General features: G+C 45.9%; 1 long non-coding RNA gene across 1 annotated transcript; it reads right to left on the bottom strand.

Moving 5' to 3' along the window:
- Window positions 1–10,714: 10,714 nt before the first annotated feature.
- Window positions 10,715–11,599, bottom strand: LOC139998769 (uncharacterized). The gene is made up of 3 exons (XR_011803663.1): window positions 11,463–11,599; window positions 11,311–11,369; window positions 10,715–11,215 (listed from the first exon to the last, which is right to left on the bottom strand). It is a non-coding gene; the product is annotated as an uncharacterized lncRNA (long non-coding RNA).
- Between the last annotated feature and the right edge of the window lie 6,965 nt (window positions 11,600–18,564).

The following is an 18,564-nucleotide window of genomic DNA, read 5'->3' as shown; positions in this document are numbered from 1 at the left end:
CACCAACAGAAAGCAGCTGAAAAATCCCAGAATTTAATCAAAGACATTTGAAAGATACAGCAGAGTATTCATTGCATTTTGCAACTAATACCTCCAAGGAACGTGCATATATATATCAAGGGATAAATAGCAGTAGCCAGAAAAGAGCCTGATAAAGAAACAGCAGGAACAAGAATAACTGGTTATGGACTTCCCTCAGGTACTTTTACCCTTGAAATCAGAAAATCACCTCTACTAAAGCAGAGAGGCTTTGCAAAAGCCTGCCCAGAAGTCCAGATTTCCTCCATGGTTTTAAATGGAGCTCAGTGGGTTTATGAACAGGATGGTGAGACGAAGCCGGCAGCAGGATGTCAGGACAAGGCATCCTCAGAGCTGGCAGCCCCACACCCCGACCCTTCCCCAGGTCCTCACACAGCTCAGCAGGTCCCTAAGGGCAGCAGTGGTGGCCCCCAAGCCCATTCTCCCCACCTGGGCTGTTTCAGGGGACACACATCCAGCTCAAGAGGCCGAAAAGCTGCTCGCTGCTTGTCACAGCCACCCCACGCAGGGTGAACTTGGAAGCACACAGAGCATGGCACAGATCAGGGCTAACACACTCCCTGCTGAACTAGCACTGACTTTTGCATCAGCTGCTCAGGTCTTCAGAAACCTCTTTAAACCCACCAGAGGCGAATAAAAAGCAGCCTCACGCAGACTTGAACTGTTAAATAATAATCCCACTATTAGCAGGCTGGGGCTGGATTTGCCAGAGCTGCCTTTCTGACAGCATGCAATTAATCCCCGGGAGTTGCCAGACACAACAAGGGGGTTGAAAGGCTCCAGCCTTTTGTAATAAATAGGCATTGCAAATGAATTTACTATTAGCTGCCACAGCGGACCAAAGCAACATAAATATTTATTGTAATTACAAAAATGTGTCAAAAAAAAATTAAAGGCCTGTGTCTTCCTGCCTCACAGACAGGCTGGAATTCCTGCACCATGCATTTCTCATCAGCAGCTTTGCCATCGACCGTGCTAGGAGTATGATACTGAATATCACAGGCAAAAGATGAATGTGCATTAACGAAGGCCTTCAGCAAGATGAAGCTGCCACTGACCTGAGGATCTCGCAGCCAGAGAGGAGAGGAGCAGGAAAGGAGTGCAGGTGCATTTTTACTACCCTTGTTTTGCAGATGGAGAAGTGAGGCACTGGGAGGAGCGATTGCCTCGCATTCCTCAAGTGAAAAAGCAGAAAAAGGACTCGGTGTCACCAGCCAGGTGGGCCCTGCTGGGCAAAGGCACCAGTAACCCACTGCCCTTGCAGAGGCAGCTCTGGGCTGAGCTCTCCCAGCTTTGTCCCCCCGGCACAGACAGCATCGACCTTCAGTGTTGCTGTGTTCCTGGGATAAAAAAGCACACGAGAAGCCCAAAGGTGACGTCTGCTGGGGAAAACAGAGCCTCTGGCTGCCTATCACCCACCACAGGTACTGGGACCACAAAACCACTCAGAGATGAGCTGTGTTTTAGCAACACAGCTTACAATGGCCTTAGCACAGATCTTTCCCCAATTTTCTCCTGTTTTTAAAGGACTGGGGGCGATGGGGGAGGGGGCTTAATGAAGAAAAAGGGCATGCACTGTGGGGTTTTTCCTCCTCCTTTCAATCTACGTCTGTTCTGCAAAAAGCTGTGTAACTGAATTGGAGGCAGTTTCAGGGATGGGCTAATAACACCAGTAACACCAATAACACCAGTAACACCAAAGCAGCAGTGGAGGCACCTCTCACAGTGCCTCCTCTTCTAGCTGTATCGCCACTTAAACAGGAACAACCCAGCCCCAGCTCTGGATCTCCAAGAGGCCCTGCCAAACCAGGGGTGAATGGTATGAAACACACTATTTGTTCCTTGCCACACAGCCCAGAAGGAACACGGCCCCAGCGTCCTAAATGCTTTTATGGCAAGAGGAACGTGGACATTCAGGAAGGCAACATTGAGAGCAAGCCCCAAAGTGTAAAGCACAGAGCCTGGGCATGCAGAAACAGACCAGAAAATGTTACTATTTTTATTGCAAACTGTAGGTATCAGGTGAATCACATCACCTACATCTTTCTGACCAGTTTCTTTAAAATAACATCTACCATTATTTATCATGAGTTTTAACAGTGGTTGTGTGGAAAAGATTTGCTGAAAGCTGCTTTATAGATCACATCTGACTCCGGTTGGAGAAGCACAAATAAAGATAAACAAGGCACTACCTGAAGTCTTTTCCTCTGGATAGATCCAGGAAGAAAAGGCATTGCAATGAGGGCTCAGCACAGCCCATGCACACCGGTACTCAGACAAAAGGTGGGTTTCTGTCCTAGTGCTTCGCGAGCCTGCAGTGAGGATGCAGCACCACGCCTGGGCACATGAAAACCACCAGTCCCACCACACAACTCAAAATCATCCTCCGATCTTACAGCTGCTTTTATCCCGGATCTCCGAGACAACTGGCCACAGCTGGCTGGTTAATCAGCAGCCTGCAGGAACAGACACATGGAATAAACAGATCTTCATTTAAGCCAATATTGCACTGGTGTGACCTTTTCCAAGAGTGCATATGTGTAAACTCCAGCAATCAACAGCACTACAGCTCAGCAGCTGCATGGGGGAAGGCTCGTGCCTGATAATTCCCTTCTCCAAGGCAAACCCTGCAGACGCTGAGATGAGAGCAGTGCTTTGTGCCTGCGCCTGTGAGCACTGAGAGGGTGGTAGTGCTCACGGGGTGAAGATAAGGATACACATCTGTAGAATAGCTGAAGGAGAGACCTGCTTAACATGCAGAACCATCACGCTCTACACAAGCAATTGCTCCAGTGATTCAGAGAGGAGAATGAATAGGCAGGGGATGAAATTTGCAGTTTAATTAAACTACTAGGAATTATCAAGAATGGGGGGAAATCAGGGAAATGGCACAGGGGAATCCACAGGCAGTGGCCATTTTGCTGAACTGTCTGCTAATACTGGAGTACGAGAGTATTAATAAAAAATTAAAATCCCCCAGAATATCAGTTGGGTCTCAGGGAGGGAGAAGCCCAGGAGGGAGACAAGAACGAGGCTGCCATGGTGCAGAGCAGGAAGGCCGGAGTTCCTCTGCGTCAAAACAGAGGGATTGTACCAGACCCACGCAGAGCTGAAGGGTGACACGGGCAGAGAAGGGGCTCCCCTTCAGGCTGCCTCACCACACAAGGGCACGGCTGATCTACGACATGGCAATGGTGACCTGCAACAGGACCACAGTCCCAGAAAGGTTTTCTGCAATTGCAGCCCCAATGATTGCTACAGCTGAAGAAAAACAAGTTGGTTTTTTTTGTTTGTTTGATTTTTACACCAGACTGGGAGAATGGAGCATCAAAGCAGCTCCAAAATCAGATTTGGAAGGCATCCTGCTCTGGGTTGCAGGAAGAAAGCAATGGCAAGGAGGGAATGCTGGAGAGCAGAGTTTGGAAAGTCTCCTAAAAAGGGATAGGATAAAAGTACAGCAGGACAGGGCAGCATCATGCATGAACAACACACCCTAGCCCAAATCTGACATCCTCAAGCAGCTCAACTTCCCTTCCAATGAAGGAAGGAACTTTGCTGTGTCCACACAGGGCCTGGAGGCATCTCAGCAGCTTCCTTCCCTCCACCAGCTGAGCTCTGCAAGATATTGGGGTGCTGCCACACTCAGCAGGGCGCTGCCTCTGTGAGCTCAGACACGGGCACCACTGAGGCAGTTACCTAGGCTAACACAGTTTGGTAGCTATAGCACTGAATGAGTTGAAGGATCAATAGGTGTAATTACAATGAATAAAGCTGCTGGAGTTAGCCAGGCACTACTAGGATTGGAGACTGGGAGTTGCTGCTGCTGTTCTTGTTGCTCAGCAAAGCAGCTGTCCTGCTCACCCACTGATTCCATCTTTATTCTGACTTCAGCATCATTACTTCCCTTCTGTCTGAAAGGGCCCATAACAGCTGTAGCAAGTCTCCAGTTTGGGCAATGGTCACACCACCCACTACACCTACTAACAAATTAATATCTATGCACAGTTCAAGACATCAAGCCCTTGTTTTACAGGGCTTCCCAGAGCTGCCTTGGAACCCCTGCTCTCTGTTCAGCCCTGTGCTCCTTCCACTTTGCCAGTTCACATTCTCCAGCTCTACCCCTGCAAAGGGGCACTTGTGCTTGCTCTGCTCCCTGCATCCCACTCCAGCCCTGGCCAAAGACCACTGGTCCATTCTGGGCTGGCAGGGACCCCAGACCCTGAAAAAAACATGCCAAAAAGCTGGCACCCTGGAGAAGGGCAGATGCATTAAAACAGCTCACCAGGAGCTCTCGAAAGAACCATACAGCCGCTACCCAGCCTACACAGCCAGGGTCCTTCACTACCTTGATCTGCACCACATGCCTACGGTTTGTCATAAAAAAAAAAAAAAAAAAAAAAAAGCAACCAAAACCAGGCAAGCTTCCCTCCTCTTGGCTTTAGGCAGGGTAGAAATGCTGCTGGCTCAAAGATTGCCCTTTAAACCACTACGTGATGCTGCTTCACTACCAAAAACTTTCCCAAAACTAATTGTGAAGGGAAATTGCTTCTCCAGCCCCACTCATGCTTGGGTGCCTCTAAGAAATCAGTCACAAGTAATGGCTTGACTGAGGGACAGCTGGAGAATTTTAATACTTTTTTTATGACAAAAAGTATATGAAAACTTCACATAACTGATTGTCTCCCCATCTCCCCTTTATAGGAGAGGTTTATAAGGCTCCAAGAGCACAGACTGTATCCATGCTCCTGTCCTAAACCCAGCAGAGCTTTCAGTTCTTGCAGACTGAAAAAGCTATTTTTGGAACCACTCGTAACCTACAGAACTACATGGGCCCAGACCTGCTCTGTCTCCAGGTGCTCCGTGGATGTGACCCTCAAGCACAAACACCCAGGACCCACTGCTGCCATCAGCAGCCTGAGGAGGTGACCACGGCCTCCATTTTGCAGCTGTGCTGAACAGACATCGACACAAGGCCTTGCAGGAGACAGTTTAGGCATGCCAGCCCTTACCACACATGTTCCCTTTGTTACTTGTGTTTACACCAATTATTTTAATGTCTTCTAACATCCAGGCTTCCATGCTTTCAAGTTAGCTGGGGCTGAACTGAACTACAACTACAAAAATACCTTCCTCCATTTCTGAATTGGATACATTCAGGTGAAAAACTCCCTTCCAAAGATGGAATTGCAAATTATGCTTGGAAAAAACTCATTTTTCCTGTTTCCCTCTTAACTTTACAGCGTGTTTTAAAGCTTTAGGTGTTTCAAGTGAAAATATTAACTACTAAATGGATTCAACAAAACTCATCTTCAGATCCTCACGAGAGGCTGAGCATTGACAATTTGCATCGCATGTGTTTTCTAGTAATTTCCTGGAACTTGGCTGGTTTGCACCTTACACGCATCCTGCCCCTGGGGCCATGGTTCCCTGCCATGGCTGCCAGGCATCCTTCTCCCCACGAGCTACCACCTCCCCACAGCCAGAGCAGTACCACAACGCGCCCTCTCCGCAGCCATTTCCCTAACACATCAGTGGTCTACAAAGAGGAACACAGCCCCCTGTCTTGGCAGTCATTTACCACAACAGGTATTAGATAAGAATGTAGAAGCTGGATTTTCCTTACAGAAGATATTCTGACTTTGAGGAAAAAGTCAGTTGGATATTTAGTGCTCCCAGTCTTACATGGAGCCACAAAAGCCTTCTTCAGCCAGACATTCAACTACCTCAGCACAAACCTCAGGGGCCATGAGAATTTGGCAGCCTCAAGCAGTTCTCACATTATGGGTGAAGCAGGTGGAGAAATGGATTTTGCTGGGAGTTCTTAGCACATCACAGCAGCCTCTTTTGGTTTATGTGCTACAACCCAGACCTTGCCTCCCAGGAAAGCCATTTTATGCACCTGCAAGTCTTGCCTCCTCAGTCAGCACTAGCACATCCCCACCTGCCACGGGATGCTCATTGATGAGGTTTGTGATGCAGTTCAAACAGGCAGGGGCTCAAAAATGAAAGTTGCTAATTTCCAGTCAACTCCCAGCTAAACAATAAATGATCAGGAGAAACAGTTCATCTGAATCAGGCCTTCCAGTCACTGACTTTGTCTTTGCCAAAACATCTGCCATCCCTAAACCCAATGTTTCCTTCACATAAATAAACAAACAGGAACTGAAAGCTGCATTAGTACAAAATCAAAGAACACACGGGTACCTGAAGGTGTACTAATGCTTTGTGAATATAGTTTGCCACGACCTGTGCCCACTGCTGAGGTTTCACTGCCCAGGTGGGGCTCTCAGCAGGTACAGAGATCTGCTTCAAGACTTGGGGTTAGGACAGATGTTTGCTTTCATACCTGGTTACTCCTGAGCAGCACTGACACCATATTTTATGAATGCTTTGAGAACTACGCTGATGTAGAAAACTGCCTTAAGGATTACTTCAGATGATCCACCATTAAGACACCTCTGTCAAGCAAAGGCCTGATTCCCAGAAGAGCCCTGCCTTTGACCAGGAGGCCACAAAACACGTACAGGCCCTAGATTCAGACCAGTTGTGCTAAAGTCAGTGTGATCTGACAGTGCTGTACTAGGTTGAATGCGCCTCCATCAATTATAAATGCTGCCAGCACGGTATCTGGTTGCCTGGGACAAATTTCTATGGGAAATACAATCAGGACCATAGCTTAACTGTTTTTTGTTTTTTTTCCTCTCTCTCTCCAATGGTTTACAGATTTAGGAAGAACTCTGCATATTTCCAAGGAACATGTGCCAACATCCAGGTCAGCAATTTAGGTCATACTGGCCTTGTTATGCTGCTGTCTCCTGATCTGAAATGAGCAGCTGGCACCAGAGGACAGGGCCTTAATACACAGCGAAAGCAGGTCAGGCACAGGGAGAGGCCAACTTCGTACTAAGCTTTTTGCACTGAATATGTGAAAGATGAGTATGAAAACACTAAGAGAAGCTACAAATGGACTGGAGGTTACTGACTGAAAATGGAGCCAGGGCTGTAAAGGCCTGGAGACCAGGAGAGGGTGCACTTCTCCAAGATGGCTATTAACACATGGATATGAGTGTATCATCTCAAAACCCCTGGAGGAGATCAACCTTGCAAGTCCAGAGCCAACAAATGATATTCAAGCACAAAAATAAGGTCTACAATAGTGAGCAATCATAAAGCACCTCAAAGACTTATAAGTAAAGCCAAGGAGACCAACTGCAGTTTTAACAAGTTCATAGGGTAACTGTAAATTCTCATACATTAGAAAGGAGCACCTGAGATTTATTACATATCACAAGCACTGAGCATATGTGCAAGTGCATCCCTGCCAGAAGTCACAATGGTAAAAATCACAGGTGAACCAGGAAGACCAGTCACTCTTTGGGGACCATCTACTATCAAAAACCAGTTATTTAATTTCAACTTGTACTTAAGAAAACACATTTCTGGGGACAACAGAACGCCCAATTCAGAGAGCACTTCACCATCATTATACCATGCAGACAACTCACCTGGAGAAAAGCCACTCTCTGCAGCAAGTTTGGCAGGTACCAGTAAATGGAGCAAAGTGTCTGCATGGAAGATGAGGAAGAAATAACACATAGAAAAGGTGCCAGTGAGGGAATTTAGGTTACCAAACAACTCCTCCCAGCTTCGCCACTGAGTTCTCATACAGCCCTGAACACCTCCCTCGGCTCTCAGAGGAAGCTGATTTCACCAGAAGCCTTTTAGGACACTATGATTTTCTTTGCATACTCAAGTATTTCACTTCTGCGAGATAAGTACCATAGACAAGAAAAAGATGCAGGAAATTATGCCAAATTACATCTCTTGATCAGTGACTTTGCTTCCTGGCTTCTCAGGGTCTTTAAGGCACTCCAGTGTTGTTGCTTATCACTGACATTCCTGACAGTGATTTCTCTGCAGATTTCCCCACAAGTTATAATATTTTGATGACCTGCCTATAGAGCAGAGTCTGCTTCCCAACATGGGAACTCATTGACTGACTGCTGATGAGATAGGTTTAGTTATTTGAAAATCAATTCTACAGGTATTTAAACAGAAGTGCTAGAAATTCCTCTGCCAGATAAAATAGTCTCATTTTTCAATACATTCTGTTGCCTGTGTGAAACTACCATGAGGCTATTATTTGGAGATAAATACCTTGGTGGTATGCAGAGCCTGCTGAAATTAACCTGATCCTTTCCAATATGTAAATAACCTAAAATCAAAGTTATGAACTTGCAGCTTAAGCGCTCAGGAGTTACAGCAGTAGGAGAAGCAGATATGTGAAGGTCAGACCAGCTCAGAGAGGCCAGCATGGTGTTTCCCACCAGACCTGACACCTCACCAGCTCTTGTGGCACAGAATCTTCTAACCACATGTAACCAGAAGTGACAGTGACTCTGCCATCCTGAGCATAGCCACAGTCGGAGCAGATATTCTCCCACATTTGCATTTTCTAGCTACTTAGCTTATGCAGAAGCTTTCTGCTATGCTTCATATACAGATATGTACACATGCACACACCCACCCCAAAAAGCTGTGACGCCAAGTGCACTGCCAGTGACTGCTACACTAATGAAGTCCAACGTGAGACAGTCACGCTGCAGATCTGATCCTTCCGCACGGCTTCTGGAGCTGAGTGCTCCAGATGGTACTTCTGGCACAGATTTATACTGTTTGCCTGGGCCACCCCAGAAAACACTATGCCAGCATTGAGTTAATAAAACTAGCTGCTAGGCATGAAGGGTTAACAGTTCATCTAGAAAAATTAATTTATTCTCAAAACCCATTCTGTTGTCGCTTACCAAGAGGAAAAAAGTTAAGCACTGTAAAATGGGCAGCAGTAATTGTATTTCCTTAAGGACACGTCTGGCAGGAGGTTGCTATCTGTTTCACGAAGTACGTGACCATGATACTGTCATTTTGACAGCATCAATGTGTGTAGCCATTAATCTTACAAGTTTAAAACCCATAAATCTGTTAAACCTACTGTCATTGATTAGGAATTACATTACTGCAGTACACAGAAGCCTTTTAATTTTTTTTCTTCCAAAATGAATAAACAGGTCTGTTCAGTTTATCTTTTCCTATTAGTGATAAAGGGCAAAGCTGTTTCATGGCTATGCATCATTGTTTTGGAACAAAATCATACCTAAGAAGCTTGGGAGGGGGGGAGTTAGTAGGAAAAACAGGCTTCCAGAGTTGTTATGTAGCCTCACTACTTACCTTCTCAAGAGTATCAGCGAGACAGAATTTGTTAAACCTTGAATCTCACAAATTCAGTTGATAGGGACCCAATGAATAATCCAGCCAGCCTCCTCATGCATGGAAGATAAGCATATCTGTTGTGTTAGATCTTTATTTGTTTGCCAATTTGATTTTTTTTAATGCTCCTAGCTATTGGAAGTATTCCAGATTGATCAAGTTCGCAAGTAAACCGACCTTCCAAGACCACATAGATAATTACTCCTCATTACAATAATGACTCAATTCACACAAATGACTGGGAAATCCACTGCCTTTAACTGAATTTTTACATCTAGGTGCCACTAAAATGCAAAAACAGATGTGAACCTCAGCATACAAATAATTCCATTAAGGTCAGAGACTGATGTGCTGATAGCTCCACACACAAGTGTTCTCCTGGAGAGCTCCAACTACACCTTCACTACAAAACTCCCCAGGATTTGGTGCCATCAGGTCACCATATCAACTTAGAGTATTTGACAAGCAGGGGGAGAAGGAGAGAAGCATACCAAGGTCTTTTTGATAATCAACTGTAAAATTGGGAACTACTCTTCAGATTTAGCCATCTGCTCATTTTATTGGGTGGGGAGGTGCATACAAGAGAAAGCCTCTGAGAATAAGGACTCATTAACAAGAGTTTTCTGGATGCTGTTTTTAAGAACAGCCAGTGGAAAAACAAAGGGGAGAGCAAGCACCCACAGATACATTCCCAAAGCAAAACCAGTGTTCCAGGTGCATTCTAGTAGTTCTTGCAGGAAACAAAGCACCAAAGGACTGAAATTTGGTTTTGACTCTTTCTGCACTGGTCTTTTATTTCAGTGCTCATCTTTCTTTTCTTCTTGGTTTAAGCAACGGTTAAACTCCACCAGCTCGGCTGAGTTCGGATGCAGGGACTGCATTGGGTACTAATTAAATATAGCATATGTTCTCTTAGTAGTTGTTTACAGCTGGAAGATCAAATGGTTTTCTGAGACTTTGATCTTGATGCCTCTCCTTGAAAAAACACAGACAAGTTCAATGGACCTTCGCTGCAACTTCTTAGGGATGTTGTTGACTGGATGCAGTTCCCATTAATAGACCTGCACATCTTCAAGATTGGGAAACCAAGTCAGCTTTTCCACTCTGTATAGGAATACACTAACAGTTATGCTAAAATTGAATGGAAAGCCAGGGTACAAGTCCCCAAAATGCAGCTTTGGAGCAGAAGCTAACCCAACAGCCATTCAGTGGCTCATCCAAACCACAGGAGAGTTCAGTGATGCACTGAGATGGGCTTCACCCTGTCCTTGCTCTAAAACTCTGGCTGAGCTGGGAAAGGACTGACCACACCATCAACCCCACAACCGCCACAAAATGCAATAGCTCTTTTTTTAAAAATAGTAAAAGACATCTTGCATAGGAACTTTTATTGGCACAAATGGATCTTATGTAAGATTTTCATAGTGGTTTTATACAGTTAACTTCAGGAAGATTTTCCTGACTTTCTGCCTAAGCTCTTGCTCTCAGGACACAGTGCAGGTTGTGTAACTTAAATAGTCCCCAGGATGCAGGCCAGCCAAAGAAAGCTATGGGAGACTGACAACAGTCAACAATTTAATTTGCCTGAGGGCTGGAAAGTCAGAGAGTAGTACAAGATCCTCTGAACACCAAGTGGCCTTAATAAATAGTCCCCTTCAGAATCATTACAGCTGAATCTTGCTTTTCACTGTATTACACAGACACTAGGAGTCACTTAGGAGCTCGCCAGCTCTCAAATTGGCCAACAAACCAAAGTCAATCCAATTGGAATTGGGATAGAAGCATTTTCTAGTGTGAAGTGGACCATGAGAGATCAATAATATAGATCCTGGGACAAGTGAAAATTACTGTGTCTGCAGAAGGAAATAAATGAGAAAAAAGTCCCAAATCAATTATTTCCAGGTGCCAGAATCTGGGGGAAAAATGAAATAAGACCTATAAGACCATGGCTAACAGAATAGTAGCCATGTATGTATGAAACAAGTAGACATGAGAAAATATATTTACTGTTTATGTTCAGAAGACCAATTGCCATTCCAGTCACACCACTCCTTTCATGGCTGTATCTGTGTGTAGGGAGGACACATGCATTTGAGATTCAAAGGGAACACAGGAAAAACCATGATAAAAGATAGGAAGGTCCCTTCCTTAAAACGCACCTTTCCAAAGAGCACAGACTGAGTAACACCTGAGCAATCATCACAGGGCTTGGAAGAGAAACTCTACTCCCCTTGTTGAGAGGCAACTTCAGATGCTAAGCACCGGATTTGATAACCCTTTCCCTGCAAAAAGATGCTGGTAAAAAAAAAAAAAAAAAAAAAAAAAAAAAAGCAGAAAGGTACTCTTAATCACCTACTAGCCAGTGGTGGAAATAGTATGCCAAAGGATGGAGTTATTTATACAGTTCAATACAGTGACCCTTACAAAAACAGAAGACGAGTAAAAATTGCAACTCCATGCTGAGGTCAAAGATTTTCAGCAATATCCAAACCCATATTCAAGATAACCCCTTAAACACAGCTATGATCTATAATGCATAGGGTGGTGTCACATGAAGTCAAATAGTAGGAAATAGGGACTTCTTGGGGAACATTTGTTCCAATTGAACAGGTTTGCACTATTGCACAGATCTTAAATATCAGCAGCATCTGCTTTCCTGCAGAGGCTGAAGAGAGTTACTGTGCTTTGGGCTTCAGACATGTCAGGGGTTACAGGGACATGTTAACAGCTGACACATGTATGTGCAACAGCAGCCTGATAGACCTCTCCCAGCCACACTTGTGTTGCAAGCTGGCCTTTACATGTCTTATCTAACGTTCTTGTCTGTCAAAAACATATTTTATTTTTTTAGTTTTGAGGATAAATGCTGATTTCTGCTCTGTGAAATACAGACTGCCATGGATTTCAGTCTACAGGACCAAATTCCAGTAGTCTGCTTTCCAAATCACCTGATGGTGCCACAACTCAGACACAGGGAGAAGAGGGAAGGGTAATTCCATTCTGAGTGTGAACATTTCAGTTCACACCCTCGAATTACGTATTTCATGGGTTCAGCTGTTTTCTGTAGGTATCGCCTCAGAGGGGTCTACCTCCTCAGAGATCACAGCAACCAAGGGGGTTCATTTGGTCTCTCCACATGCTTGAGTTAAACTTACTGAAGCAATAGGAGATCTTGTCAAGGACTGCAAAACAATTTGGAAAGGGCCCTGGTGAACTAATGCTTTACCAATGACTAGAGCCCTGCATTCCAGAGTTTTTCCATTTGTGTATTAGCCAACTGCTAAAGACAATTCCTCTCAAATCCAGATTGCCAAGGACCTGCTCATTAGCAAGGCACGGGCAAATCCTGCCATCTTACCACAGCCAAATTTCCAGTGACTGCAACTTCAAGAAATCCCATGGACAATCTCTCCCAATTCAGAGAATTCCCACATCCCCCACCATCTGTCAAATTCATCTTTGCAGATTTGCTCAGAGTACACATTACAACGCCAGCAACCATCAGCTGGCAGAGCCTGCACTGCACTCCTTGTATTTCCTTGTATGTTAGCTGAGGCAACAGGATTGATGGATGCTTTCCCTGCACCAGATACGATTTCCATGCAGCAGGCACATGTTTAGCAAGCATTCTGGTAATGCCTATTCATCAGCAGCAGTATTAGTAGGGACAAGTGTCCTTCTTCAAACATATTGAAACCATGCCGACATCAGCAAGACTGCATGGCTTTGTCCGCAGCCATTTGTTGAGCTCTTCATTTCATTTATGTGAAGTTCAAAAGATCCAGTATTTTAGTATACTAACAGGATTTATTGTAGCATAAAGTTGCCACTATAAAAGAGGTAATAAAAGTTAAGCCTAATGAATGTCTGAAATGAGAGTACCAACTAGTAAGACAGAGGGTTCCACTGCCAGGACAGTGCAGACTCGCACAAGAATCTGCTCAAATATGCAGTGTGTAGCAAGGAAAACCCCAAAGCCCCCCTGGGCCCCTCAGTTTAAGCAGAGGACATGCTGACAAAAGCCAGCCTAAGCATTTCAGCCCCAAGACAAGTAAAGGAGGATGCTTGATATGACAGGACAGCCTGCCTTTAACCCTTGCCCAGTACAGTCCATCTTCTGAGAGGTTTGCCAAGCAGCAGAGGAGAGCAGAGTGCAAGCAGCTCCTATTTAGGACCATATCCTGTACGCAGCATCTGTTGCTCAGGATAACTGCTGTGCAGAGGGTCAGAGTTCCCAACCTCGCTGCTCCCTGGCTTAGCCCGGGTCCACATCCATCTCCCCATGCCCTGGGGCCAGACTCCTGAATCACAGCTCTGCCTTCAACCCCATGTCAAGGGGTAGAGGGATGCAGGTACAATTTACCACTTGGTAATGGGGATTTAAAACAAAACTTTCCTGGGTGTCTGACAAAATTCCCTCTCCAAACACCTCAAGCCGTCTTCCACCCAGGGCTCCTCCCTGCAGATGCACAGCCTGCCCTGGGGGTCTGCCAGCAGCCTGCAGCACGTGCTTCACCACGGCACGTTCTGCTTTAATCCTGACTTATGCTAATGTTGCTTCTGGGATTGATTATTAGGACAAACTGCTTATTGGTGTCTCTCCAAATCAATATTTCACTGCCTCCAAACCACTCTGTGTCCTCCCCAGAGTGAAAGCCCATGTGAACTGCCCGGTAACTTCAGCAGCATTTCGGTAAAGGCCAGCAGGGCAGCTCCTCTAACAGAGTCAATCAATCTTTATGGATTTCAGTGGAGTTGCACCAATTTGCACTAGCTGAAGATTTGGACCAGCATCTTTCCCCACTAGGAGCCTAAAGCAGCTTTTATATTATTTTCAAGTCACCTATAAAGCAAGATCTGATGACATCTGCAACGAGCAGATCTGCAGCCGTTCATTTTGAGTAGTTAGCAGCCCACGCAGCAGCAAATCACCACTAATGTCTGCTTCTCACACCACAGGGCTGTAAAACAAAACCACCTCTTGATTAAGAGAATTGTATTCAGAAACACTGCAGCTGGCACTCCAGCCACATCCACCGAGGTCAGCTCAATATTGCCTTGAACCCTTCCCCAGCTCCCTTCATGTTCTCCCTCGGAGCAGATGCAGCTGAGTATTTCCCACCCCCATGTGTGGGATGGAAAGCCCATGGCTTGGTAGGTTTTTCTACTCACACCGGAGCCTGGGACAGGCAGGAGATACCATGCAGCTCAGGGACTCAGCACTCTCGCACTATCACATGGAGCAGGAACTAACTCAGTTCTTACCACGCTTGTTTTAAACACAGAGCTGAAGAGACTACTCAGAACAGCCACGTGGGGGCGAAAAGGTTAAACAATGACTAAAAGCAATTTTGGCAGGTAAGGAGAAAATGTAAAAGGACATCTCTTTTCTTTTGCTCTGGCAAGTAGTTACCCTGGCAGACAGCACAGAAGACCTCTGTCATGGCCAGGATGATTTCCAGCAGTTTGGACCTGGGCATATTGAGCTTTAAGCTGGGAATATCATTTCCCTACTGCAGTGGATTTCACAGCTCTGTGCAGACCAGTGGAAACAGCCTAAGACTTTGTAAGCTTCTGCTAGCAAATTTGATGCACTCAATTCTTTTTCAGGCTGTCAAGCTGACTTGGGTGAGCTATTGCTTTCTGTCCAAAAGGAAACAGCTACGGGAGAACCTCACAGCTCTGTCAGCCGGCAACAGGCAGCCAGGGGAGCCAGCCCGTGCAAGCCTTGGGCTGCAGGCACTGGTGTCACTCCCTCCAAGCACCAGCTACTTCCACCTGTGACCACACCACAGTCAGAGCATGGGACACCTTTCCTGCACTGTCACCTCACTACAGGTCTCTAGCAGCTCTGCCATCCCCTGCTAGGTCTCTCCACAAAGGAGACCATCCCATTTCCCACAGAAGGGGGACAAAGATCAATGCCCACCACAGGAGAGGAAAGCTACTTAAGTTGGAGCGTTTTGCACCAGGCCATCCACCCTTAAACAGCTGTTACACCCTTATGTATCACTTCAAGCTTTTTCCAGCCACTCCATCCCCCTGTGAAGAGCTCTCTTGCCCCAGCATGTGAACACTTGACAGGCTTCCATAAAGAAAGCAGTATATCTACAGGCAGCCCTCCCCAGCCAACACCTCCACCCAAAGGAATGGGGACAGCCAGCCCTGCTAGGCCAGTTTAATGTATAGCAGCAACCCACAGTCCCTGTGAAGTCAGAACTTCCATAGTCCATCACAGCCCTGTCCACCTGAACTACCATCTGAGCACTCATCACAGCAAAAACAAACCTCTCCCCAGAAGTGCAGAAGGAGGTTTGCAAGCAGGCAGATTTTTAATTAAGTGGAAAGGGCAGAATCCACAAAATGATTAAACATCTGCCAGGTGCTCACCCACTTGTCTGCTACTCACTGCAGATGGCCAGCTTTTAACCACAGCTTGCTCTGAAGGCAGGGGACCAGCCTTGTCTCTTCAACTGATGCTTAAAAGACATTACAACCAAGCTTGTTCTATCTTCCTACCATGCTTAATCAGATGTCTATGAGAGCTTTATTTTTTTTTTTAATGTAATCTCAGAAGGGACAAATACACTGGAAGACTGTAGCAGTACCTGGCTGCAGCCCCAACCCTGCCTAGATTTGCTGAAGGTGCCCACGGACCCAGGCAAACACCCTCAAACCTGTACTGTGACCTGGCTGTGCCCAAAAAACAGAGTTGTTCCTAGCCTCATTTTAAAAAAAAAAAAAAAAAAAAAAAAAAAAAAAAAAAGCTAATTTTAGGCCAAACCTGTCTGCATGCTGAGCAGTGGTGTGCTACGGGTCAGTGCTGGGGCCGTGGCAGTTCACAGCCACGGAGGAAGCAGCAGGAGGTCCCCTCGCGTGGCAGGGCCAGCCTCAGTGCAGCCAGAAGCACAGCACATTGCTGCACCCAGAACAAGCCTTATCCAAGGCTGGGCACCAGCAGAGTAAACCCAGCATTTGGGCTTCAGACCTACCCAGTGCTGCAGCCAAATCCACACGGCACGATCTCCAGCAGCCCTTCACCACCCAGGGCAGCAGTACTGGGCTCAAGCTACACTGGAGACCTACAAGGACTACACAATGCTTTTGAATAAACACTCAGAACACACCCGCCTTGGGGCAGCAGACCAAGAGGTTTGTTCTCCTCTGTTTGCCCAAATCACTGCATGCCCTGTCTCTGAAGTAGCAGGAGGCATCGCAGACCCCTCTGTTTGCTCTCAAGCACAGGCTGTACCGCAGCACTCCCCACACAGCGTTAGGCTCATCACAATATTTGCCTTTAACACCCTAGCCTGTCTTTAACCACGCTGGTTGCGCCTCTGTCTGTCTAGCTGTCTCGTTACACATTATTCTGTTTGCACACAAGCTGTTAGTTCTTCGTGCTGCTCAGCACTGTCTTTGCAGAGCCTGTTCCCTGGGGACTGAGGCATACCATATGAACAGCTTTTGCTTTATATCACGTCTCCTTTTTGCATTTAGCAGCATGCATGTGCCAAGGTAAGGAATTATTCAGGCCAAGATACTCTTATTGTAACAACTGTACACCAATGCAGCAGCAAGCACAAGACTTCAGGTTTTAACATCTGGAAAAAAAAAAAAAAAAAAAAAAAAAAAAAAAAAAAAAAAAAACACAGCTCAAGCTCAGAACCAGGCCCAGCAGGATGATCCTGGAACACCCTGCTGCATCAACAGGTGAAAGTGACCACTGGAGGTGTGGGGACAGCCTCCAGTCTTTGTCTAAGTTAGTAGCAAACTTTAATGAAGTTTGCTATGCTTCGATCAGTGCCACACCTTCCACCCAAGGAAACAACACCAATGGAGAACTGGCTGTCCAATAAAACCCTGTTTCCTCCAAACACAGTATTTCTTTGAGCTTCGCAAGGAGCTGGGACTTTAGCACCCAATAGTCTTATAAGCATACTGCCTTTCAAACACTCGAGGGCTCCTCTTCACCTCAGTTTTCAATCTGAATTTCTAATGTGTTCTGCAGTTAACACAAAAGCACTGGGATTTGCTGCCCAAGCACAGTGATATGTCACAACTTACCCAAAGAGCCTGGATGACAGCTGGTGAAGGAGGATATCAGTATTTCTGGGTGTAGCTGCACTTAGCATTCTTCCCTTCCACCTTTCCAAAGAAACCCTGCAGGGTGGCCCACCCAGTCAAAGGACAGCCAATTTGCCCTGGTGTCTGTGCTCTGAGCCTGAACGCTCGCCATCCATGGAGGTGACAGATGCATTCGTTCTTCCTCTTTGCCACGCGATGAGATAAGAGCACTGGTCAGCATCAAGTGCTCCTGAGTAACAAACGCAGTTGGCATTGAGATTGCTGAGGCTGGTAAAGAAGAATTCATTCGCTCGGCACATGTATTATCAATCACCATAGGTCAAGCACTGGAAAATACATTTCTAAAGGAGAATGCTTTTACTGTTCAAGCCTTGTTATTTCTTCACACACAGAGATAGCCAGAGGATTCCATCAAGAGCCTTCAGAAGCACAAAAGAAGCTCTTAAGCAATGTTTTGTGCTATATGCTTTAGAAGGGAAAGTGATAATTAAAGCTTCTCAGAGATGCTCCAAGCCTTATGAGGTGAGCTGTAATAAATACTCTGCCATGAGCTGTGGGTATGCTGAGCACCCCATTCCCCGTCTCAGGCTGGCTGTCAGGCTCACCTTGTCACCCCCTGCCCACCCTCACACACCCAGCAGCTTTGCCTGGTTTAAGAACTGGATGCTCTCTCCTGTGTCAGCCTGTCCCAAAGGTTTGAAAGATGGAAACAAGGCAGCTTTAAGTGAGAAAGAAAATGTAGAGCAATGCCTAAGATCTCTTTGCCAGGCAACGCTATCTCAAAAGCCCTTACACAGCTAAAACCTTTGAAGGAAGTCTGTTGGCAACTAAACGGCTCTGGAAACATTCACCACATTTTACACATTCCTCTCATCCAGGAAAATGTTTCATTGGAGACATATCATTGTGAGCCCTGTGTAACACACAGCCCTTGAAAACCCATGGTCATTATGGATTTCCCATTGGCATGAACCACAGTCCTATCCTCTGTGAGTGGCTTTGGTTGGAAGCTGCACCCTAAAACTTACTGAGAAGAGAAGACAGCCTATGCATTGCAGAGGATTCCTCCCGCTTCTCTTATTGGCTTTAATCCAGTAGAGTTAACTCTGTGCAGAAAAGTACTTAGATATGCACCTTAATACTTGGCTGGTTAGGTCATTATGAAGAACGTGATTC

Source organism: Anas platyrhynchos, chromosome 15 (genome assembly GCF_047663525.1).
Source record: "Anas platyrhynchos isolate ZD024472 breed Pekin duck chromosome 15, IASCAAS_PekinDuck_T2T, whole genome shotgun sequence".
In the NCBI taxonomy this organism is placed as follows: Eukaryota; Metazoa; Chordata; class Aves; order Anseriformes; family Anatidae; genus Anas; species Anas platyrhynchos.
This window is presented reverse-complemented; position numbering and strand designations above follow the sequence as displayed.